Below are 26,383 nucleotides of genomic sequence, written 5' to 3'. Positions count from 1 at the left end.
AGTTATATCCAGTTCTAAGTCCTTTTCAGGAAGCTTGGAGGTTTTGTTTTTTATGACTCACGTGTCTGTGCTGGTGTTCTTCTTCTGCCACCTACCCTTATTCCTGTACATGTCTCTCTGGGCCTAATAATTCTTTCTCCCCCCATTCCAACATCAGCCAGACATGATCTTTGATCTACCTCCAATTCACACTTGGTGCCATGCGAGTTGGGTTTGTATCTCCCCAAGGTTTCTCCTGGTTGCTTCAGAAATGCTTGTGAAGAAGTTGAGGAGCTCCTAAGCCTCTCTAGGGTTCAATAAAGGGCCTAAGGAGATGGCAAGATTCTATCCAAGGAGATCCTCTGCTGGACAGTCTATTCTCTCTACCTCTAACTGGAAAAAAATAGTTTCTTAGTCCCAGGTTCTTAAAGGATACAGTCAGCCTTTCTCAATCCCTACCCTGTAAGTCTTTCCCTGAAATCTAGATTTGGGGTATCTGAGCTTTACCTTCTAAAGCTAATGACTTTCCTCAGTCATTGAAGCATTTTGGTTAAACTGTCCTTTTACACAAAGTATACTCAATAGCTAGAGATAACCCAGAAGAAAAGGATAGTCTATGCCACTAATAATACAAAAGAAATGTGCAGGAAGCACAGGAAACTGTGCTTCCCTTATCAAGTCTGTGCTGTCCAATGTGAGGCCAAACCCAGCTTACTTGAGGCACCTTATATCAGCGCTCAGACAAGGAAGCCATGATCATTTCCTCTTCATGTCAATTCAATTCTGATCAGTACATCCCAATAGATTAACTGATTGCATCTCCTGAAAATCCCCATGTTTGGACCCCATTGCCAATGAGGACTTTGAGATCCTCAGTCACATGCCACATAGCAACATTTTGGTCTATGCTTGATTATATATATATAATAATGGTATTACCGTAGAATTATAATAGAGCTGAGAAATTCCTCGAGACAAGTGATAACTAAGGTTTTTGTCTTAATGTTGATGTAAATACACCTATACCATTGCTAGTTATTAAAAAGTACACACATACACACACACACATACATACATTTAATGATTTCCTTACCTTTTGTCAATAAGTAAATCAGCACATTTCTCATCTGTAACTCTCTAATATACACAGAGGCTGTCTGTGATAGAGGATTTTACACATGCATTACAGTGAAAGGGGGGTATACGCTTTCATAAGTTCTCTGCTATACAATGACATCTGACATCAAACTAGGATTCCCCACCCCCCGTTACAGTAAGTTATTCTTCAGGGTCCATTTCAACCAACTCACTAGGAAGAAGTTCTTTATGCCACCTACTACGTCCCTTGGGGATCGTTTCCTTAAGGGTCAAAACTCAAAACATGGTTTGAGCTCACATAAATATTTTTCCTACCACAATACTCTATACAGTTGACATGTTGTTCTTTTTCAGTGGTGGTCTCACTTAGGTAACTAACACTATGGATACCGTTTAGGCTTTGGTGTGAGTCTTCTTTCCATAGCCCAGTTCCTTGTTCCAACTTCAGAATCATCCCCAAATTACTATTTCACTCACATAAGTACAGCAGGCAGGCCAGAGTTGGTCTCTAATATCAGGCCCCATAGCTCTAAGGTGATATTTGCAAATACACTCTTACAAAATGAAATCCAGAAATACATACATTTTCTAGGCTCTGTAAGCCAAATAGAAGAGTATGAATCACACTCCCAGTTCTGGGTATCAGCATCTTCCCTGAGAATCTCTAGACATATGAAGGTCAACAGACACTGTGGCCACTAACCTCTGGTGAGGAATACAACACCCAGCCTGGGAATGAAAATCAATTATTCTTTTTTTAAATTGTAGAATATATTCCAACTTTCAAAGTTAAATATAAAATATAATTTTCGAAGTTAAATATAAAACATACTCCACAGTTGAGTGGAGAGTGGGGTATGACTTTCACACGTACTCTGATGCCTCATATTTGACCATGTCCCCTCGAGGGGGAGGCCTGGTAGCACTCAGAGGAAGAATAGCAGGCTACCAAGAAGAGACTTGATACCCTATGAGCATATAAAGGGGGAGAAAGTCCCCCTCAGGCACAGTCATAGGGGAGGGGAGTACGGGGAAAATGAGAGGGAGGGAAGAATGGGAGGATACAAGGGATGGGATAACCATTGAGATGTAACAAGAATAAATTAATAAAAACTATATAAAAAGTAAAATATATAAAAATTTTAAATCAAGCTCTAAATACACCCTCCCACGTTACTAGATCATTCAAATTAGGTAAATTTTTCCATAGTTCTATTTTTAATGTATTTCTTCTTGATCACACAGTCAACACTTATTATTTACTATTATTCTGCCTCATTGAGTTGAGTGACCTTGATCTACTTACCCAGATATTACATGATATGAAATAGGAACTCAATTCATATTTGTTACATATTTTTAAAAAGCGTTTTTAAGTAAAAAGAGGTATGCTCAAGTCAACACCCAAGATGCCATTGAACATTTCACTTTTGCTACCAGTGAAGACCAAGAATTAAAAAGTTTTACCAAACATCTTAAGTGATTTTTTACAACATTAAAGAGTTTAAAAACCACAACTCCCCTGTCACAGATCTCTTGCTTTTCTCCAGAGACTCAGTTAAGTATACTCTCTAGAACACAACTTCTCTTAAATCCACATCAAGCTAAATATATTGAGGGAGGAACAAATTAGGGAAATTTACTTAAGCAAGTTAATTTAGCGAAAATTAAATAACTCGAAGAAGATAATTAAATGCAGATGTAACGCCCACAGCACAATTTTAAAACACTAAATGACGGATAGGCTCAATGTCTTACACATCCACTCTACGACTTGACACTAAGTGGTGTCTGAGTACAGGCATCCATGGCAGCTGTGGTTTCTGTCTTCATGCAAGAGTTTAGCATTTTCTCTGGATAGTATGGTCAGGGTTTTATGTTACTTTTAGTAACATTTTATTAAGTCACCAAGGCTTGGTAGGATTCTATTTTCTATGTTTTCATTTTCTACAAGGTATCAGGCAGTGTGGAAAAGCACCTGCAATGGACAGGATTCTCACTTTCCCATTATCCCATACACTAAGTGCTTCAGGATTCATTCTTGAAGAATTTCTCTTCTTTGCAGTCAAACTTGAAAGAGGTAACCTAACAAAAGCTGAAAAATAAAGAGACAACCCACCTCTTTTCTTTTTTTTTTCATTTTTTTCTCCTTTATTAATTTATTCTTGTTACATCTCAATGGTTATCCCATCCCTTGTATCCTCCCGTTCTTCCCTCCCTCCCATTTTCCCCTTATTCCCCTCCCCTATGACTGTTCCTGAGGGGGATTACCTCCCCCTTCTGAGCCTTTTTCAAATGATAATTAACTCTTCCATTTCCAGGACCACATGCAAAGCTTGATATATCTATTTTCTTTAATTTTTTGAATATTTCTAAAAGTGTGTGTGTGTTTGTGTGTGTGTGTGTGTGTGTGTGTGTGTGTGTGTGTGTGTGTGTGTGTGTGTTTATGCACATGGGGGCAAAGCCTGTAGAGATGAGAAAACAACATCAGATCTCCTAAAGCTAGTGTTATATAGGTATATACACAGCCTTTTTTATTTAAAGTAAACACAAAAAGAACTAGCAAGTGCTGGTTATTATGAATAAGGTCGTCATGAACATAGTTGAGGAAATCTCCTTGCCATATGGTGGAGTGTCTTTCAAGTATATGCTCAGAAGTCAATTTTTCTAGGTCTTAAGGCAGTCTTAAGGCACTATTTCTAATTTTCAGACAAAGAGCCAGATTGATTTCCGAAGTGGTTGTACAAGTTTGTAATTCTACCAGCAATGGAGGAGTGTTCCCCTTTCTCCACATCCTTGCCAGACTGAGTTGTCACTTGAGGTTTTTTTGCTCTTAGCCATTTTAACAGGTTTAAGGTGGAATTTCAGAGTCATTTTGATTTGCATTTCCCTGATGACTAGATGTCCCTCAACTGAAGAACGGATAAAGAAAATATAGTACATTTACACAATGGAAATCTGCTCAGATATTAAAAACAAAGGAATCATAAAATTTCAGACAAATGGAAGGAACTAGAAAGGATCATCCTGAATGAGGGAACCCAGACCCAGAAAGAAACACAGGGTATATACTCATTTATACGCAGATATTAGCCATATATTACAGAATAACTATGCTACAGAACATGAACCCAAAGAAGCTGAGTAACAATAAGAGGCCAAGGAAGGTCCTCCTTGAATCTCACTGAGATGGGGAAATAGAATGGACAGTGGAAGAGGAAGTAGAGAGGCAACTGGATTGGAGAGTGTGTGGGGAGGGAAGCAGGCAGGGATCAGAGGTGGAGAGAGTAAGGAGGGGAAGATTGAGAGCCTCGATATAAATAGGAAACTGAAGGGGGAAGGCATCCCTGAGACAAGCTGGAGACCTACAACTGTGTCTCCAGAGAGGATATGGGGAATGTCTCTAGTTGAGCCTCCTAGCAGTGGGAGACACAAGACTGAGAAGGCCACCTAGCCAGGCAAGACCTATAGTAGTTGGAAGGGAACACCAATCTACCTACAAAACCTTGGAACTAAAATTTACCCTACCTACAAGCTGTGCAGAGATAAAGATAGAGACTGAGAGGATGACCAACCAATGCCTGACCCAACCTGAGACCCAACCCAAGCAAGAGAGCCAACCCTTGACGCCACTAACAACATACTTTTTACAGAGAGGAGCCTAACTTAACCATTCTCTGAGAGAGCCGCCCACCTCGCACCACACAGCTGATTTAATCAGATGCTGACACTCACAGCCAAGCCTTAGGTGGAGCTCAGGGAGTCCTGTGGAAGAGTGGGAGGGAAGGCTAGAAGGACCCAGAGGTGACATAAAGCTGCAAAAAGATCAACAGTCAACTAACCTACACCCATGGGGGCTTACAGAGATGGAAGCACCAACCAAAGAGCATGGAGTGACTGGACCTAGGCCCTCTGCACATATGAAACTGATGGTCAATTTGATCTCCTTGTGGGGCCCCTAGTAAGTTGAGTGGGTGCTGCCTATGACATGAACTCTGTTGCCTGCTTTGAACACTCTGCTCTAACGAGGCTGCCCTGCCTGGCCTCAGTGGATGAGGATGATGTGACTTGATGTGCTAGGGTGGGTTGGGAGGGGAGCTCTTTTTCTTCTGAGGACAAGGGGAGAGGGGAATGGGAGAAGAGGGTGGGAGGGTGGGAATGGGGAGGGAGTTGGCTACAATCAGGACATAAAGTAAATATATAAATAGGAAAAGGAAAGAAGGAAGGAAGGAAGGAAGAAGGAAGTACTAAAGTCCTTTGTCTGTCATATTGAACATTTGACTCTGCTTTATCAAATACCAGTCCCCAACACACATGTACATAGGTGCCTGCACACATGCATACTAGCTATCTCCTATTTCACACGTGTAGTATGCACAGTATGCACGTCAAGTCATTAAATTAAGGCTACCAGTTGATGAAGTCAACTACTAGCCAAAAATACCTTAAAAGTCTATGAGAAACAAGAGGTTAAGCTAACCCATTACAATGTGCAGAAAATGGGCTAAATGCTCCTTATAGTGTGGTTTCACGGTGTATTGAGCGGTATAAACCTGCGTTTGGAGGATTGGTAACTTTTAAAATATATTTTCTAGCACCAGTAATGGGAAAAACATCAGCATGTAATTAATTTAAAAAAATAGTATTAACTTTCCATTTCACAGAAGCTAATGATAAAGGTTACATTTCAGAAAAACATTAGCATTTATCCCCTACCAAAGGGCTATAGTAATACAACAACCACAGGAGAATCCAGGAATAAAAAGCTGAGGAAGGACCAGAATCAATACTCAACTCCAACTATTTTACTAATGCCATGCCTTATTTGACATCTTTGAGTACAAAAGATGAATTCACATAGCAAGCTATGAAGCACAACTTTTCATTTAAACTAAATGTGGCTGTACGTTAACTTTGACTCTTCCTATAAATTTTTAAAAATTTGTTTAATTGCATATGTATGCATGTAGGTATGTACATAGAAATGTTCCTTATTAAAAATGTAAATATAAATTTAGTGATTCCTCTTCTTACTAAATTAAGTAACATTAAGGACATCAGGTTGTTTGCACTGTCTATGTGATGTGTAATAATATTCAAATCAACTACAACATTCTACCAAGAGGAAAAGGCAGTTATGACAATTCACAATTTAATTTTAAGTTCAATTAGAGGCAAAATCAACCATCAGCAGCTCACAGTCCCTTAACTGTCCTTTCATCTGATTTTATAAACATTTTATTGGAATGCAGTACAGTGAATAAAACTAAATCTATCAAGAAGATATGCTCAAATCCTAAGCCTTGATGCTTATCAAACACACCCTTGTAATGTCTTTGCATATGTAATCAATCTTAGATGAAGCCATTTTAGATGAGGGTGGCCTTAATCTAATTAAATGGTAACCTTTTAAAATGGAATCTGGCTATAAAGCCACAGAGGCAGAGGCAGACCTACAAAGAGAACACCGTGTAACTTTAGACGCAGAAATAAGAATTGTGCTTTACAAGGCAAGAGATGCCTAAGACTTCCATCAGTCTTCACAGTGTAGGATAGTACCTGGTCATGGACCTCTTTCCACAGCTCCCAAAACTATCACCACTGCCAACACTTACAATGTTCAGTCTTTACTGAAACAGGAAATCATCTGTTGGTTTAAGCCACAACCAGTGGGTCCTCTTTGGAATGGTGGCCTCAAGAAACATAACCATCAAGGGAATTTGGTTACTATTGCCTGGTGGGCTAATATCACAGTGCAGCAACAAAGACTATTAGTTCCCACCAGGGATGTGTAGGCCACAAAGACTAAAATATTGACTATTTAGCTCTTTGCAGAACCAGCATGCTAACTCCTAAGGTAGAGTATCAAAACTACAAGATGTTCTTAGTGGAGCTGCTGATGAATACAAAAATATTCCCCAGCAGGAGAAGACAGGCCTTCTCTTCCTGCTGGATATAATAAACCCAATTAATAATAATTGAATCATGAGGGAAGTAATTTGTCCATCAAATTATGTATTTGAATTTTTTTCTACATCACTGACCTAAACACTGGTAACACTTTAAAACAGTTGGAAATCTTTAATCAAAGTATCAGAAAGGTGAAGCATCAGGAAACTTCAGCTTTTGAAGCTTCTATTTAATTGCAAGTATTGGGGGGGGGAAGTATTACACACAGTTAATAAATTAAACTGCCCTTATGTAATCAAGGAAAGATTATTTTTAAAAATCAAACTAAAGCTCAAAGAGAATGCAAAGGATACTTAAGAGAATTTTAAAATTATGCATCAGATTTTGTACTTTTGATGATCATCTACTTCTAATTTAATTTTTTTCGACATATACACAGGGTCCTATATTACAGGCTGGAGCTTAGACCACAATCCTTTCTGATGCAACAGCATAGGACAGTGTCTCAGAGCTTCGGGGCAATGGGTTTATAAAAGGAAAAAGACATAAGTGGGGGTGGGGTAGGCAGATTGTGTGGAGACTGGATCACAGGGGAAGTTGAGAGTCACAGGACTGTCCACCTTCGGCAGGTTGGGTGGAGGCTGGGTCTCAAGGGGAAGTTTTTTTTTTTTTAATCTCAGAGGAACATTGCATACTGATTGTATCTAATTGCTCTGGTGGAGTTTCCGGAGACTTCTGGCAGGTGTAGCTCACAGCAGTATGTGGTCACTCCCAAATGCAGGGGGAAGTAAGGGTCACCTAGAGGACAAGTTCTCCCAGAACACTCAGACCATGTCATCAGTTACAGAACATACAGAACATGGCATTAGTGTGGTCCTTGTGGAAGCATTATTTTAGCTTAAGATAGAACTAAAATCATTTCTTACCTGAAAACATTGACTTTTCTCTTTAATCTTCTTACCAAAAATATTTTCTACCCATAATTTTTTATATCTTTTTCTTACTTAATGGTTTCTGTCTCAGAGTTTCTATTGATAGGATGAAACACTATGGCCAAAGCAACTTGAGGAGGAAAGGGGCTGTTTCATATTACTCCAGTTGACAGTCCCTCACTGAGGAACCTCCTAACAAGAACCTGAAGGCAGGAATATAAGCAGAGCCCAAAGAGGAATGTTCCTTACTAGCTTGCTCCCATGGCTTGCTGAGATGCCTCCTTTCTTTCTTCCTTTTTTCCTTTCTTCCTTTCTGCTTTTTTTTTCTTTTTTAACTCTTCATTATATTTTTATTATTTAAAATAATTTTTAACTTTAAATATATTTTGATCATATTCTTTGCTTCCTTCAGGTCCTCTCCTTCTCCTACCCACATAAATTTAAGTTCTTTCTCAAAAACCTAATACAACAACAACCCCCCAAAATCAATCAATCAATAAATAACCTCCACACCCCACTAAACTGTAACCAAATCAAAACACATACAGAAAACTATGGAGTTCATTATAGTTGGTCAACTACCCCTGAACATGAGGCCTGCCTGGAAGTGGTTGATAAACCCAGTGTCCCACCATTGGAGAAACTGGGTTTTCCTCTCCCAGAAGGGATAAATGACAATTTGGTTGTTAACCTTTATTGTGTGGTATTCATTCATTCATTCCTTTCTTTGTTTTTTTAATATAATGAAATAAAATAAAAGATAAAACAAAAGCTATTACATCAAAGTTGGAAAGGACAAAACCAAAAGAAGAAAAAGAACCCAAGAGAAGGCACAAAAATTGGAGACCCTCTCATTTACACCCTCAGGAGTCCCATAAAAACACTAAACTGGAAGCCATAATATAAGCACAGAGGACCTGGTACAAACCTGTGAAGACCCTTCAGCCTTTTTGTTTGTTTGTTTGTTTTTGTTTTTGTTTTTTTTTGAGACAGGGTTTCTCTTTGTAGCCTTGGCTATCCAGGGCTCACTCTGTAGACAAGGCTGAGTCGAACTCACAGTAACCCACCTGCCTCTGCCTCCCAAGAGCTGGGATAAAAGGCATGCATCACCACTGCCTGGTTAAGAAAATTTTTTTCTCTTGGTTTTGTTTTTTGTTTTTTGTTTTCCAAGACAAAGTCTCTGTGTAGCTTGGCTGTCCTAGACTCACTCTGTAGACCAGGCTGGCCTCGAACTCCCAGTGATCCACCTGCCTCTGTCTCCCCAGTGCTAGGATTAAAGACATCCACCACCACACCCAGCTCAGTCTACTTTCTTATACAAAACACAGGATTCATTTATGAAACTATGGAGAGGGACATAATTTTGAAAGATGTATTTAATCTAGGAGCAAAAAGTCAAATAGCGAGAATTTTGAAATGAGGTTTATATTTCCAAATATTTTTACTAAAATCGTTGCATTAATTTAAAATTAAAATTATCCACATTTATTGGAATTTAAGACAAATTTACCTAATACCTTTAGAGGAACATTAAGAGTAAAATATAATCTAGATGAAGTAGAGTATGCCCGCACTTTCAGCCCTTGGGAAGCTGAGGCAACAGGATCTGATGTTTAAGGCCAAGAGAAAATGGCCTTTCCAGCAAGAACCTAGCTCAAACAAAACAAAACTAAACAAAACAAAACAAATGGGGTTGAGGCTGGAGAGATTGTTCAGCCATTAAGAGCACTCGCAGGTTCTTCTAAGGCATCCTATGCTGGCTAGTTTTATGTCAACTTGTCATCAGCTGGCATCATCTGAGAGGAGGGAACCCCAATTGAGAAAAATGCCTTTGTAAGACTGAGCTACAGTAAACCTGTAGAGCAGTTTCTTGATTAGTGATTGGTGTGGGAGGGCCCAATTCATTGTGGTCCTTGAGTCTATGGGAAAGCAGGCTGAGCAAGGCATGGAGAGCAAGACAGTAAGTAGAACTCTTCCATGTCCATTCTTTGCATCACCTCCCGCCTCCAGGTTGCTGCCATGTTTTAGTTCCAACCTTGGCTTCCCTCTTTGTGCTGTGACTCACAATGTGTAAGCCAAAAATCCCTTTCCTCTTCCAGATGCTTTTGGTTGCGGTGTTTCATCATACTAACAGTAACCTTAAATAGGAGCTCTGATGCTAAACCAACCTCCTCGTGTGATACATAATGAAACGAGGAAAACCTTTTCCCCTTTAGGTCCTCAAAATCCAAACCCATAGCAGAAGACACTATAATCCAATTTCCTAGACTTTCAGATGTGGGCTGCTCTTTGCCAGATTGCACAGGTAACTTCCAGGATTTATCTGACCAATTACTAAAATCAACACTGTTTCAGGAATAATTGTATTTCCAGCTAACCCTGAGCACCATAATGGTCCTCCCAGAAAACCATTTTTTATGATTTAGCTAATCTAAAGATGTTAAAGGAATTTAAATAAGCCAGGCATGGTGATATACAACTATAATCCCAACACTTCACTATCACAGCCAGCCTAGTCTATACAATAGTAGGTGACCCATGAATAAACAGCAAGACCTTGTCTCAAAAAATATAATTTGAAAATTAAAGAACCAAAACTTTTCATTTCCTCAAGTTCTGAATTTTTTCATGCATTATTATTGTTTGCTTCATATTTTAAAAGAAATTTGTTAATATTATAATAATCATTAAGAACCTTTTTTTCTTTCTTTCCTTCTTTCTTTCTGCCAGTCACAGTTGGTTCTACCCTAAGTCTCTAGGATATCCGGTTTCTGGTTCCTGGTCCTCTAGGTAATATAGGACATGGGCTCCTTCTCTTGGTTTGAGTCTCAAGTTAAAGCAAACATTTGTTGGCCACGCTCCTAAGCTATGTGCCACCATTGCCTCAGCACAGATTACAGGCAGGATACTATGTTGCTGTCCAGGTTTCTCTTTCCATGGCCCAAAGAGTGATTTCCCACACCAAAGAGACTTAATGATATTCCACTCTACTCATAGGTCAATGCCTTGTCCAGTCATCATTGGAGAGTCTTCCTCAGGCAAAAGAGGGGAGCAGGTGCAGAGAACCACAGCCAGCCATTATGCAGAGAGGGGGAGAGGGGGAGAGAGAGAGAGAGAGAGAGAGAGAGAGAGAGAGAGAGAGAGAGAGAGAGAGAGAGAGACTCTAAATTGGATGTCTGTATCAGGTCCCTCCATTTGGAGATCAGGGAACCCCTTATAAGAAGGTGAGAAAAGAGTGTTAAAGTCAAGGAGTATAGAGGACATCAGCAGAACATGGTCTAACAAATCAACTAAGCAGGGCTCACTGGAATGGCAAGTACAAAGCCTGCATGGATCTGCACCAAGTCTTCTGCATATTATGATATGGCTGTTAGCTTGATGTTTTGTGGGAATCCTACCAGTGGGAGTGTGTGTGCCTCTCACCTTTTTCTTGCTCTTGGAACTCTTTTCCTACTTTTGGATTGCCTTGTACAGCCTTCAATATGAGCACTTTCACCTTGTCTTTTTGTATCTTGTTTTTTGCTATTTGGCTGTCATCTCTTGGATGCCTTCTCTTTTCTTAAGAGGAAACAGAAGGATATTGGGAAGAAGGGAAATGAGGGCTTGGGTACAGGGCAAGCTAGAAGTGGAAAGAAGGGGAGCCATGGCTGAGATAGTATGAGAGAAGAATCTATTTTCAATAAAAATAACAACAATATACTCAATTAAATCATTTGTCAAAAGGTCAAGACATTGAAGATTCTATACACACAGACATAATCAAAAATACATTTATCTCAATAAATCCATCTGTGGTAGATCCAACAGATAATTAACTTCTCACATTAGAAATAAATTTAAATTAGTTCGGAAGACTTGTGGATACTTTAGATAAGAAATATTTATTAGACTCTAGGTTGAACCCTTTGAGAGTAACATATTTACATATAAATATGTTTATATTTCTGGAACAACTATTATAATCTACCAAAATAATACAAAAATTAATCTAGAGCAGCTGAGTAAGCAAGAGTTTTTTAGACATGGAAATCTACAGGTGGTAAGGAAAGAAATAGTAAAGTTTAAAAGCAATAAATTTAAAATTATAAACCTTTAAAAGATATGTATACTCTTTTAACCGTTACTCTAGCTTCTGTACTTTATATCTGTTACACTTATGTAGTGGTTCCCTCTATCAATAAAACAAACTTTACAATTAATGGTTTGGAACAACTACCTTTTAACTAAGTTTGTTCTATGAGTCGACAATTTAGGCAGAGCTCAGATAAGCAATTGTCTTAGAACACAGTTTACTCAGGACTCAGCTTTGAAAGGTAATGTCTTACATGGTCTGATACAGCCTCATTCACATCTGTGTCTGACATCTCAACAGCCAAGTTGAAACACCTGATACAGTTTGAATTTTTGGCTTTGTCAATATGGAAAGTTTTATATAAGACAGACTTTGTAGGTTGTGGTTCAGGGTTTTTAGAAACAGTGTTCCAGGTACCTGCACGAAGTGCTTAAGGTGTGCTATGACGCCTGTTCCATCATTTGTGTCATGTTTTGGTCAGTAACATCATCTAAGGCCAGGCTAGACTAAGGAAGGATTAGATCCAAAACAGTAAACAAAGAATTTGCATCTCTCTTCAATTTCACTACCTGTCTACTTATATTATTTTTTTAGTAAAACCGTTTTAAGATATATTTTAAATATCAGAAACTCAGAAAATATGCCCTAATTCATGACTTTATGACACTGATTATCACATCTCATATGATGATGATCAAAAGTATAATTGCCAGCCAGTGGTGGTGCACACCTTTAAGCCCAGCACTCAGGAGGCAGAGGCAGGTGGAATGCTGTGAGCTCAAGGCCAGCCTGGTCTGCAAAGTGAGTCCAGAACAGGCAAGGGTACACAAAGAAACCCTGTCTCAAAAAAAAATGTATAATTGCCAGAATTCTTGCTTTCAGAAGATGGTTAATATTGGACTCTACTGTACCTTGGCATCTACTCTCAATTTTCTGACTTTATTATTAAGAAAAAATATTGAGTTAATTTAAAATACTACTACTACATCTATTAAGATTATAAGATTTTCATCATTTATCTTTTGAATATGATACATTACATTGATTCCAGTTCTAATATCATATTAATACTAAATTCCTGAAATAAATCCAACTTGATCATAATGTATTTGTATATCCTATTAAAATATCATTTTGGTTTGAGTTCTAATGTTTTACTTAGAATTTTTGCATCTATGTGTATGATGGATTGCTTGTGTTTTTCTGTTTTCTACTACAGTTAAAGTTTGCTAAGAGCTTATTCAGACTCTTGGGGAGGGAAGAAGCAAGGTTTTTCCTTCTTTAAATTTTTCGTTCCTTTTTTTCCTTCCCTTCCTAAACAACTCAATGTTCAAGTTACTAATGGAGACAGAACAAGAAAGGTTAAAAGGAGGCTGAATGAATTCAATCTGTAGAGAAAGGCATTTATAGAGTGGAGATCTGGCATGAGGCATCAGACTTTGAATAAGAGGTAATGTGAGTCCTGGACTTACCTAGCAGGGATATCTGATCAAATGGGGCCAAGTGGTATGAAGGAATACGTAAATTTGAAAGCCTAGCTTACTGATAGTGTTCTTGTCACCACAACCAGATGCCTGACACAGGAATGATTTATTTTCATGAACATTTCAAAAGTTTAAGGGTAAGTTGATATAGAGGCCATGCTACAGTAGGGCAGTCCATATTATGATAGCTTGTGAGCTGCTGAGAGAGAATATAAGAACTATCAAGCCTAGTTGATCAACTACCAGCATTCAGGTAGGCATCCTCTCTCCTTCCCCAATTAATCTTCTCTGGAAATTGCTCATAGACATACCCAGAGGTGTACTTTCCTAATACCCCAGACACTTCTCAGTTCAACTGAGTTGGCAATCAAGATTAAGCACTACAGGTCCCACCCAAGCTGAGGAAGATATCCATGGAATCGAGTAGAAGAAAAAAAAAACACATCTAGGCTAAAATGTTACTAAAAGCCCTTTCTAGTTTAGGAGATAATTAACATGTGGCAGTGGTGCCAGAGAGGCATCAAAACTCCAGCCAATAGAACAGTACAGATACTCTAATTGCAGAAGGTCGGCACATGAGCAGAAATAAGAGAGAACTCATGCAAAAAAAAAAAGGGGGGGGGCATTTGGTGTTGGAACCACTACAATTTAAAAATAAATGTATGCAGCAGATTCTTGGCATGAGGCAGAAGCTCAAGTAGAAGAGGGGTACGTTCATATGGGGCTCCAAGAACAGGTGCTCAAGTCTAGACTGGATTGAAGTACATATCCAAATGGAGGCAAGTGGAAAACTGATTCAGGGATTAATTGAGTAAATATTTTAAAAGAATTTCCAAGCTGGGTGTCACTCACCTTTAATCCCAGCACTCAGGGAGGCAGAGGCAGATGGATCTCTCTGAGTTCAAGGCCAGGCTGGTCCACAAAGTGAATCCAGGACAGCCAAGGTTACACAGAAAAACCCTGTCTCAAAAACAAACAAACAAACAAACAAACAAAAAACAAAAAGAATTTCCAGATGTTTTTATTATTTAGTAAGAAACTTACATACACACATGTGGAACTGTGATCTTTTAATCTAGAGACATGAAGAATTCAGGGAATTCTGAATATATATATATATATATATATATATATATATATATATATATATATATATACAATGAACACACAAATATATTTGCTAAAAATATAATATTTACATTCACAACCTCTGCCCACTGAGTGAAGAAACATTACCATACCTGGGAAGATAAGTTCAAAGAAGAAAGCAGAACTGGCTGATTAGAACCATTTGATTGTCAAGAGGTGGAATAATCTATACTCATAGCAAAATGATCTTGGGCTATTTTTAATAGCCCTTAGGTGTCTTCACTAGGCATTCCTTGTTCATCTGTGCATGACGCATCTTTAAGACTATTAGGTAAAATCTGTTGAAAAGAATTAAGAGGTCACTACCTTACACCAACCAAAGAGCTTAAGAACAACCAAGTAACCTCTGAGACCCAGAGCCGTGATCCGTCTCTCCCTTCTGCCACATCCCTTATCTACAGGATGCTTCCGCAACTGAACAATGCCTTCAATTCTTACTTGCTTTTCTTCTCTAAAACCTTCATAAAGATAATTTCCACAATGGAACGTTACATGAGCTCACCTGGGGCCATGCTGCTAGACCACAGTCACTCGCACGTGGCTTGAGAATAAGTTATAACCCTTCAAGGTAGAGCTGTGTTTTGCAGTCACACACCTATAATCACCGATCATGGTAACTTTCTTGAGTCTGACTCTTAAATTCCATTCTCCCCTAAGGATTTCTCCATCTTATTTCACAGTCAAATAGATAGCAGGATTAAGTAAAAACAAAAGAACATGATGAGGTTAAAATATGTTCTGAAAGAAAGAAAAGAGTCAATAACTGAGGGGACAAATTGAAAGGACACAGAATTTAAGGTACAAAGGCACAACTAAGACATGGGAGACACCAAATAAAGCACAGTTTCAGGGGTACCCTGTAAGGGTTGAAGACCTCCTGCAAGTTAGCCCAGGTACCTCCTCATCTCCTTAGTCCTGACTATGCTAACTAGCCAGGTAACAGACAAATGGGACAAAGAAATTACTGTAGTAGGTTAAAGTACTGGATAAAGTAGTAAACTATAGGACTATATTAACAAAACACCTCCACCGCTCAGATAGAGACAGAAAGATTACATAAGTTCATACTGACTCTCCCATGAAACAACTTTTCTATGAGAGAATATGATGAAACCAGACTCCAGGCAATCAAATTATCAGTAGTCAACACAAACATTGCAATCAATAGATCAAGTCAAGATGGCCTAAAATCCAGAAGGTTCATTGAGAGGGCCATGGTTTCAGAAGGTCAGCTGCATCTCTGAGACATATCTTTGTAGAATTGTTTGACTCCCAAAATCTAATTTTTGGACCACTCTGGGAAACCAAATCCAAATTTTACTCTATTTCATCTCAAGTTTTCAAATTTTCTACATATTCAGCTTTCTTATTATCACTCACTCTGTCACAGCTATTCAACAAGCTCTTCTTTCTTCCCAAAATTTTTCCATTCTTCCTGTTTGCCTTTGCTCCATTTACCTTATTTAGCTTTCAATAGTATGTTTAAAGGAATGATTTTGTATTTATCAATCCTTCTTTGCTTTTGCTGTCTACTTACCCTCACTTCTTATTCTGTTATTCTTTCTAAGCAAATTTAATCATTTAGGTCGCAGAATTTTTTTTTCATGTATTACTGAAACATTTAAGATTATACATTCGTTCCCTTCTGTAGACACACCACATTTTCTTTATCCATTCTTCAGTTGAGGGACCTCTACATCGTTTCCAGTTTCTGGCTACTACAAATAAAGACTGTTATGAACATAGTTGAGTAAGTGTCTTTGTAGTATGGTGGAGCATCCTTTAAGTATATATTCACAAGTTGTATAACTAGGTCTTAAGGTAAATCAATTCCCAATTTTCTGAAAAACTACCATATTGATTTTCTTTTTAGTTATTATTAATTTATTTACCTATTCTCTTTACATCTTAGTCATAGCCCCTTCCCTCCTCTCCTTCCAGTCCCAAACACCTCCCCTATTCCTCAGAAAATGGGAGCCCCCACCCCCACCCACCCATGCCAGCTCATCAAGTCATATCAGGACTGAGCATGTCCTTTTACCATGTGACCTGGCAAGGGAGTCTTGCCAGGGGGAAGCAGGCAACAGAGTCCATGTCAGAGACAGCCCTGTTCCCCTTACTAGAGGACCCACATGAAGCCTGAGCAGTCCTTTGGCTACACCTATGTAGAGGACCTAAGTCCAGTCCATGCATCGTCCCTGGTTGGTGCTTCAGTGTCCACAGGACCCTCTGGGTCCTGGTTAGTTGGTTCTGTTGATCTTCTTGTGGAGTTCTTGTCACCTCTAGGTCATTCACCCTCCACTTTTCCACTAGACTCCCTACACTTTGCCTAATGTTTGGCTTTCAATCTCAGTATCTGTTTCAAACTGCTGCTGGGTACAAACATATCGGTAATAGTATCAGGGGTTGGCTCTCTTTCACAGTGTGGGTCTTTGGTTGGGTGAGGCATTGGTAAAAACAATCCCTCAATCTCTGCTCTATCAGCTTTATCTTTATCCCTGCACAGCTTGTAGGCAGAGCAAGTTTTTTACTGAAGTTTTTGTGGATAGGTTGGTGGTATCCCTCCACTAGGAGTCTTGTCTAGCTAGAGGGTGTCCTCTTCAGTCTTCCTGGCCCCTGCTACTAAGAATCTCAGCTAAAGTCCCCCTCATATTGTCTTACAAGCCTATCCTGACTTAGGTCTCTAGCTTGTCACAGAGATGCCCCTGCCCACAGTTTCTCTTTTTCTCTACAGGCCTTGTGTTCTCCTGCCCCAACTCTCACCACGTCTGATCTCCTCCTTTATCTCTGGGCTTCCTCTTTTACCTTGTTCCCTCTCTTCAATCACTTTGATGTCTATTCTATTTCCTATTGTGAGTGAGATTTAAGCATCCTCCCTTGGGTTCCCCCTTGTTACTTATCTTTCTCTATCATTAATTAAACTTTTTTTTATTTTTTTACATATACATTTCTATTATTATACATATCTATAATAGATTACCTATAGCAAGAATAACCATGATAAAATCAGGAATTATATAAATGTTACATTCTTAGTGTTTTGGCTATTTGTATTTGACAGCCTTGAAGAAAACATCTTCTCTACCATGGTGCATCTAAATTTCTGAATGTAAATCAATCTCCATCACATCTTGTCATTATCAACTTAAAACATGTACCTAGACCTAAAAACATCTTAACCCTTAAACAATTAAGCTTCATTGTAAAACTAAGCTACCTGGTCTTCAACTCCATCAGAGACTTAAAAAGGAATAAACTTGATTACCTGAGTATGCTGGGAATACAGGTTAGTAGCTTTCTAACTGAGAAGATGACAGAGACAGTTGTCTACCTGAATAGTCACCAAAACTCTCTATAATGTTGGAGCATCTTCTTTAGCCTTCTGGCCCAATATATCTGACAGACATATTTATGAGGCAGGAACTATTGAAGACTTGCTTACCCTGTTTTGGCAGAGTTTGGCTGTTGACTCTGCTTGTGTCCAAGCTTGCCCTTTTCCAGGAAGAATTCTGTCTGTGGCAGAAATAAGGACATTTTGTCCAGTGGCTAGTTTGCCACAATTGAAGCCATTTCAATAAGGAGGTTCTTTGATGCTCAACATCCTCTTTGAAGTAGGCTGTCTCATTGTAAGTGAATCTTTAAAATAATAAAAACATATTCCGCATGTCTCTAAGGTTTTGAAGACCTTATCTAACTACTCCCTTGTTACTTATTTTTTTAGGGTCTGTGCGCTATAGTATGTTTAGTACTATATAGCTAAGATCCACATATAAGTGAGTGCATACTATCTGTATCTTTCTTGGTCTGGGTTAGCTTACTCAAGACGAATGGCAGAGAAGAACTTCAAGAAATGCCCAACATCCTTCATCAACAGGAAAATGCAAATCAAAACACCTGTCAGAATTTGTAAGGTCAAAATCTCAAATGACAACACATGCTGGTGAGGATGTAGAGAAAGGGGAATACCCCCTCCATTGCTGGTGGGAGTTCAAACTTATACAAATGCTTTGGAAATCAATCTGACACTTTTTCAAAAAATTGGGAATAGTGCTACCTCAAGACCCAGCTATACCACTTCTGAATATATACCCAAAATATGCTCCACCATTCAACAAAGACACCTGTTCAGCTATGTTCATAGCAGCTTTTTTCATAATAGCCATAATCTGGAAACAACCTAGATGTCCCTCAACTGAAGAATGGATAAAGAAACTGTGGTACATTTACACAATGGAATACTGCTCAGCTATTAAAAATAAGGAAAGCATGAATTTTGTATGCAAATGGATATAACCACATTGATTTCAAAGTGTTTGTACATTTTTTCTTTTTCTTTTTTTTTTCTTTTTTAAAATTATTTATTCTTGTTACATCTCAATGGTTATCCCATCCCTTGTATCCTCCCATTCCTCCCTCCCTCCCATTTCCCCCTTATTCCCCTCCCCTATGACTGTGGCTGAGGGGGATTACCTCCCCCTGTATATGTTCATAGGGTATCAAGTCTCTTCTTGGTAACCTGCTGTCCTTCCTCTGAGTGCCACCAGGTCTCCCCCTCCAGGGGACATGATCAAATATGAGGCACCAGAGTACATGTGAAAGTCAGACCCCACTCTCCACTCAACTGTGGAGAATGTCCTGTCCATTGGCTAGATCTGGGTAGGGGTTTGAAATTTACGGCCTGTATTGTCCTTGGCTGGGGCCATAGTTTGAGCGGGACCCCTGGGCCCAAATCTGCCTATCATAATGCATTATGATAAGCAGGTTTGTACATATTTTTACTGCCACCAGCAATGAAGGTCTGTTCCCTCTTGCTTCCCATCCTAGTCATTACGAGCTGTCACTTGAGCTTTTTTTATCTTAGCCATTCTGACTTGTGTAAGATGAAATCATAGGGTCATTTTGATTTTCATGTCCCTGGTGACTAAGGATGTTGAACATTTCTTTAAGTGCTTCTCTGACATTAAAAACAATGGAGTATTACTTGGCTATTAAAAAATATCATCATGAAATCTGTAGGTAAATGGAAGTAGAGAAGACCATCCTGAGTGAGGTAACCAGACCCAGTAAGACGAACACAGTATATGCACACTTATAAGTGGATATTAGACCTAAAGAAGCCAGGTAACAAGGAGGTCTCAAGGGGGTTATGCATGAATCTCACTGGGAAGGAGGAATAGACTTAGTAGGTGGATGGAAGGAGGAGACTGAATGGGGGAGGGGAATGGAGACAGGAGGGATCAGGTAGGGGGAGGACAACGGGAGGGAATACTGGGGAAGACAACTGGAAGTGGGGGGGGCGGGGGGCAGGGGTCATCACTGCGATGAGATAGAAACGTAAAGCAACAGAAACTCCCAGGAATCTATGACCCTAGCTACAAGTCCTAGCAATACAGGATATGGAACCTGATCCAGCCATATCCTGCAACCAGGCAAGACTTCCAATACAGGGATTGGGACACCAATTCAGGCAGGAAACCTTGGACCTACAATTTGTCCTGCCTACAAAATGTGCTGGGATAAAGATGGAGCAGAAATTGAGGGAATAGCCAATGACTGGTCCAGCTTGAGATCCATGTTATGAGAGGTATCCCACCCCCTACACTGCCTGGGGGGCTAGGATCCAGAGGCTAGATACCCTAGAGTGCTAGGATAGAATCAAAGGCAAATGATAAAAATAAGAAAAAAATTTAACGGGTCAAAGAAATGATTCCTAGTGATATTCTGCCATACTCATTTGATGCCTAACCCAATTGTCATCAGAGAGGCTTCACCAAGTAGCTGATGGAAACAGATGCAGAAAACTCACACCCAAATGTTAGGTGGAGCTTGGGGAATCCTGAGAGAGAAGGGTAGAAAGGATTATATGAGTCAGAGGGATCAAAGATACCACAAGAAAATCTACAGAATGAACTAACCTGCACCCATAGGGACTCAGAGACTAACCTACTAACCAAAGAGCATACATGGGACAGACCTAGGTCCTCTGCACATGTAACAGTTGTGTAGCTTTGTCTTCATGTGGGACTCCTGACAGTGGGAGAAAGGGCTGTCTCTGACTCTGTTGCCTCCTACTGGGATGCCTTGTCTAACCTTAGTAGGACAGGATGTACCCAATCTTACTGCAACTTGATATGCCAGTGCTGGCTGATATCCATGGGAGGCCTGCCATTTTTCTGAAGAGAAAGGGAGGGGTGGGGGGGTTGGGAGAGAGGGACTAGGAAGAAAGGAGGGAGGGGAAACTGCAGCCTACATGTAAAATTAATTAATTAATTAATTATAAAAGGATTATACATTTCCACCTTAGCAATGTTAGCAGCTATCCATAAAGCATGCATCCACAAAAACGTGCAATAAATAAAATGCATACTATTACTCCTCAGTTTTGTATATATAGTCTAAATCTTTGACTCCCAAATTGTATAAAAGTGTGCGGCATTTGTTTTTTGTTTTTTCAGATAGGGTCTCACTACATAATGCTGACTAACCTGGAACTCACTTTGTTGACCAGTCTAGGCTGAAATTCAGATCTGTCTATCCCTGATTCCAGAGTGCAAAGATTAAAGGCACCATGCCCAGCCCTGTATCTTTTAATTTCCATGCACATGGGAACCTGCAAGAGAAAGTAGCAATGAGGCAGCCATGCTATAAAAGTAAGATGAATTTCCTGCCCCTCCTTTGCAAGGGGAGTTGACTCTCCAGTAGTATATTTGCATCCTGGGTAAGGCCAAAGAAAAACAATGAATTAAGAGCCATTTCTTCTGTAAGACATTTCATTAAAAACAAAACAAACAAACAAAAACCTCACCACGTACTTCCATCCCCAAAGTTCATGGAAAACAGAATAATCATGTTCCTATTCATACATTAGCAAGTTCTAGACCTGGAAGATAAAAGCAGGGAACGGCTACCGGAGGATAATAAGCGTCATTGTCTGCCATGGGAGCTTTTAGTAATCTTTATGTTAGCTTCTTGTCCTAAGTGCATTGTGGTAAGAGAATGTGCTATTCATAATCTCTATTCTCTGAAGTGCATTGATGGAGAGGGCCAGTGCCCTCTTAAATGGTTCATTTATGTAAATGTTTCCTGTTTGCATAAGAAGTACACATAATTCTCCTACTGCTGTTAGAGTGTTCTTTGTGTCTACTGGATCAATGCTCCTAATTGTGACATCCCAATCTTGTATAGCTTGACATATCATCTGCCTAATTTAACAATTAAAGAGACAATTTGTATTAATTAGAATCCCACTATGATAGTGAAAGACTTATTTTCTTTGTGCTGTCATTTTTGCTTTCTGTACTTTAAAGCTATTATTCGGTGTCTATTCATTTAGCATTGTAACTTCCAAGAGGTCTGAATCCTTCATCAGAATAGATTGCATTACTCTCATTTTTTTTCTTTTAAAAGTATCTTTTATAATGTTTTAGTAGTCTACACCAATTTTCATTCTACCTGTTCATCATTCTCTATCCTTCTGCTTCAAACTTGTCCATAACCTCAAGTTTCAGTCATGTCTTTTGTAAACAAAAGAAGTACTCTGAGTTTGATTTCATTTAAAACTTTTAAATGAGCTATAGTATTTATATCTAAGGTGTTGATGGTAAATGGAGGGGTTTCTAGCATCTTAAGTAGTGCTCCGTTTTACTTGTTGTCTTGTATACCCTTGTATAAGTATTATTAGCTATTTCAATTCACTCAACAGTTTTAATATTCACTAAGCATACCTTTTTAAAATCTTTTTTTATTAATTTATTCTTGTTACATCTCAATGGTTGTCCCATCCCTTGTATCCTCCCATTCCTCCCTCCCTCCCATTTTCCCCTTACTCACCTCCTCTATAACTGTGACTGAGGGGGACCTCCTCCCCATGTATATGCTCATAGGGTATCAAGTCTCTTCTTGGTAGCCTCACTAAGCATAGCTTTAAAGGTTTAGAAACTTCATCTTTATCATCTCTTCTACACTGTGTTTCATTTTTCCAAATGATACTTCTGCCTATATACTACTTTATGAGCTTACAAATTAGACAATGTTATGTAGTAGTGGTTGTAGTAGTAGGGGTGTGTGTGTGCATGTGTGTGTGTGTGTGTGTGTGTGTGTGTGTGTGTGTGCGCGTGTGCGTGTGTGAAAGCAACGTGCCCTGTGAGCATTAGTTCTTTCCTTCCATCATGGCATCAGGTGATCAAATTCAGGTCCTGAGGCTTAGATGACAAGTGCCTTTCCTACTGAGCTATCTTGCTGGCCCTCTACTGAGCATCTTTCATAGACCCATGTTCCATCTACTCTTTTTTTTTTTTTTTTTGCATTTTTAATTCTACATTACAGCCTCGAATTCCATACTGCTTACTTTGGGAAACATATTTGACCCTGAGGAATATGTTTAAGATGATTAAAATTTTATAAACTTTCTTATTTTGCTTGTCTTAAAAAATAAACTGTATTTTGCCCTTGCTTCTGAGAAGCAACTTTACCACTTAGGCTCATAACTAGTCTCTATTGGGCCTTTGAAGATATGGTTGTCATGTGCCCATGTATTATTGCTTTTAACTAGTTTTCAACCATAACCTCCCTTGCTTCTCCCCTTTAGCTTTCCTATACTTCTTCTAAATCAAGTCTGGCTATTCCCTCTTCCTTGTATATTGGTTTCCTAAATCTAATAAATGTTATCGTTAGCAATTCTAAACTCTCCAATATATTTTATCTCTACTGCACTCATTCTCTTTCCAAGCCAAAAAACCACAAAGAAAATGTGGAAAATTCTTCAAGACACTGGAACCAGCAAGGATTTTTCTTTAAATATCTTCTTTCAAAACACACACTCACACACACACACACACACACACACACACACACACACACACACAAGTAAAAAAGGCAGTTATGATTATATCAAATTGAAAAGCTTCCACTCAAAGGAAATGATTAGCACAGTAAAGATGTAATTTTTAAGGAGAGAATATTTGCCCACTACTTATCCACCTAACAGAGGAATAGTATACATAACATGTAAGGAACTCAAGTCAAAGTCCAGTTAAGAATGGAAAGATGTCCAATAGAATGTCCTCTCCTCTGTCTCAGTTTCCTGGTAAGTGAAGGCTTTCGTGGGACATGCCCCTTGGGCTAATATGCAGATATAAGTGAGTATATACCATTTGAGTCTTTCTGCTTCTGGGTTAACTCACTCATTATGATCACTTCTAGCTCAATCCATTTATCCACAAATTTCGGGAATTCCTTGTTTTTAATAGCTGAATAGTATTCCATAGTGTATATGTACCACAGTTTCTTTATCCATTCTTCTACTGAGGGACACTTAGGCTGTTTCCATGTTCTGGCTATTATGAATAAGGCTGCTATGATCATGGTTGAGCAAATTTTCTTGTTGTGTGCTGGAGCATCTTCTGAGTATATTCCAAGGAGTGGAATAGCTGGGTCTTGAGGAAGCCCTATTCCCATTTTTCTGAGACAGCACCAGATAGATTTCCAAAGTGGCTCTACTAGTTTGCATTCCCACCAGCAATGAAGGAGTGTTCCTCTTTCCCCACATCCTGGCCAGAGAAGCATGGGAGAATGGCAAAGTAGAAGGATCCAGAGGGTCCTAGAAACCTACAAGTAGAACATTATGATAGGCAGATTTGGGCCCAGGGGTCCCACTCAAACTAAGGCACCAGCCAAGGACAATACAGGTTGTAAAACTTTAAACCCCTACCCAGATCTAGCCAATGGTCAGAACGTTCTCCACAATAGAGTGGAGAGTAGGATATGACTTTCTCACATACTCTGGTGCCTCACCTTTGACCATGTCCCCTGGAGGGGGAGACCTGGTGGCACTCAGAGGAAGGACAGCAGATTACCAAGAAGAGACTTGATACCCTATGAGCATATACAGGGGGAGGTAATCCCCCTCAGGAACAGTCATAGGGGAGGGGAATAAGGGGAAAATGGGAGGGAGAGAAGAATGGGAGGATACAAGGGATGGGATAACCATTGAGATGTAACAAGAATAAATTAATAAAAAAGGGGAAAAAAGAATGAAAAGATGATCTGAACACATGCTTCTCTGAAAACAAACTTGGTCATCTGTTTTGCACTGACCCAAGTGTCTCCCACTTGAGTCTGACTCTGCCAGCTCAAGTCTATCCTTAATTGCTTCTGTCTACACATTTATAAATTTCTCCTTAAATGAGCCCACACTTTAATTTTGGTTATTAAAAATTATATATAAGTCTGTAGAGATTCTGCTACATTGTTAGCCATGTTTTATAGCCTATTACCATTTCATCATAAGTTAGATATCCTTTTCCTTATTTAAGCATAGCAGTCATTGAAAATATGCATTAGTTCTGTATTTGACTTTGACCACGTGTACATTGGCTCTTGTATCTTGTATTTTGAAGACTAATTCCCATTCATCAAAACTACTTCAAAAAACCTTAAATACAAGAAACTTTGCCAATTTTTATAAGACTGGAGTAAGCCATGTATTAAGAACAAACAAAGGTATAACATAAAATTAATGGGAGCAGGAAGTGTCTCTGATCCATTCCCTGCCTTTAGATATCTTTACCTTAGCTGGGCTGCCTTGTCTGGCCTCAGTGGTATAGGATGTGCTTATTCCTGCTGTGGCTTTAGGTGGCAGGGTGGGTTGGTACCCCTTAGGGTATATAGGTCCATGCCAGAATGTGACCATAGATATAAAGATTCTCAATAAAATGCTAGCAAACCCCATCAAAGTGAGAAATACCAGGATGTTCAGTATATGCAAGCCAATATAATATATAGCACATCACATCAACAGAATCGAAGATAAACCTTTATGTTCATTTCAGTAGATAAATAAAAGCATGCAATGATATTCAACAATTCTTCATTCATTTAAAAATACTCCTAACATAACAAATTAGGTATAGAATGAACAGTCTCAAAAGTCTTAATGCTATACATAAAAAAAAATCCATAATGCCAGGGGTTCTGCTCAATCTATGTCACCAACCAAGGACATCAAACCCCTACCCAGATCTAACCAAAGGACAGGACATTCTCCACAGTTAAGTGACTTTCACATGAACTCTGGTGCCCCTTATTTGGCCATGCCCCCTTGATGGGAAGGCCTGATGGCACTCAGAGGAAGGATAGCAGACTACCAAGAAGAGACTTGATACCCTAGCATCATATTCAGGGGGAGGAGGCCCTCCTCAGTCACAGTCGTAGGGAAGGGAAATGGGGTGAAAGTGGGAGGGAGGGAGGAATGGGAGGATGCACGGGATGGGATAGCAATTGAGATGTAATATGAATGATTTTATTTTTCAATAAAAAAGAGAAATAATAAATTTAAAAAATCCATAACAAGTATGAGATTGTCTGGGGATAATCTGAAAGAGTTCCCTCTAGAGTTGGGCCCAAGATGAGGATTCCATTTTCACTACTCTTATTTAATCAAGTGCTACAAATCTCAGCCAGAGTAGTCATGAGAAAAAAGTAAAACTATCTCAATTTTGAAGTATAAACTTAAATTATTCATATTTGTAGGTGGTATGATTCTATATATAGGAAAATCTAAGTGTTCCATCAAAAAAGCTCTTAAGCAAATTTATATTCAATGAAGCTTTCAGACAAAACTCAAAATATAAAACACAGTAGCATTTTTACACTCTAATATTGAGCTTGCTGAAAGAATATTTTACAACACAAGCCCTTTCACAACACCTACCAAATATTTAGGAGCAAACATATCCACAAAAATCAAAGCTCTATATTGA

The sequence above is a fragment of the Acomys minous genome, assembly GCF_964271855.1.
Source record: "Acomys minous genome assembly, chromosome: 1".
NCBI lineage: Eukaryota > Metazoa > Chordata > Mammalia > Rodentia > Muridae > Acomys > Acomys minous.
Note: the sequence above shows the minus strand (reverse complement) of the source record.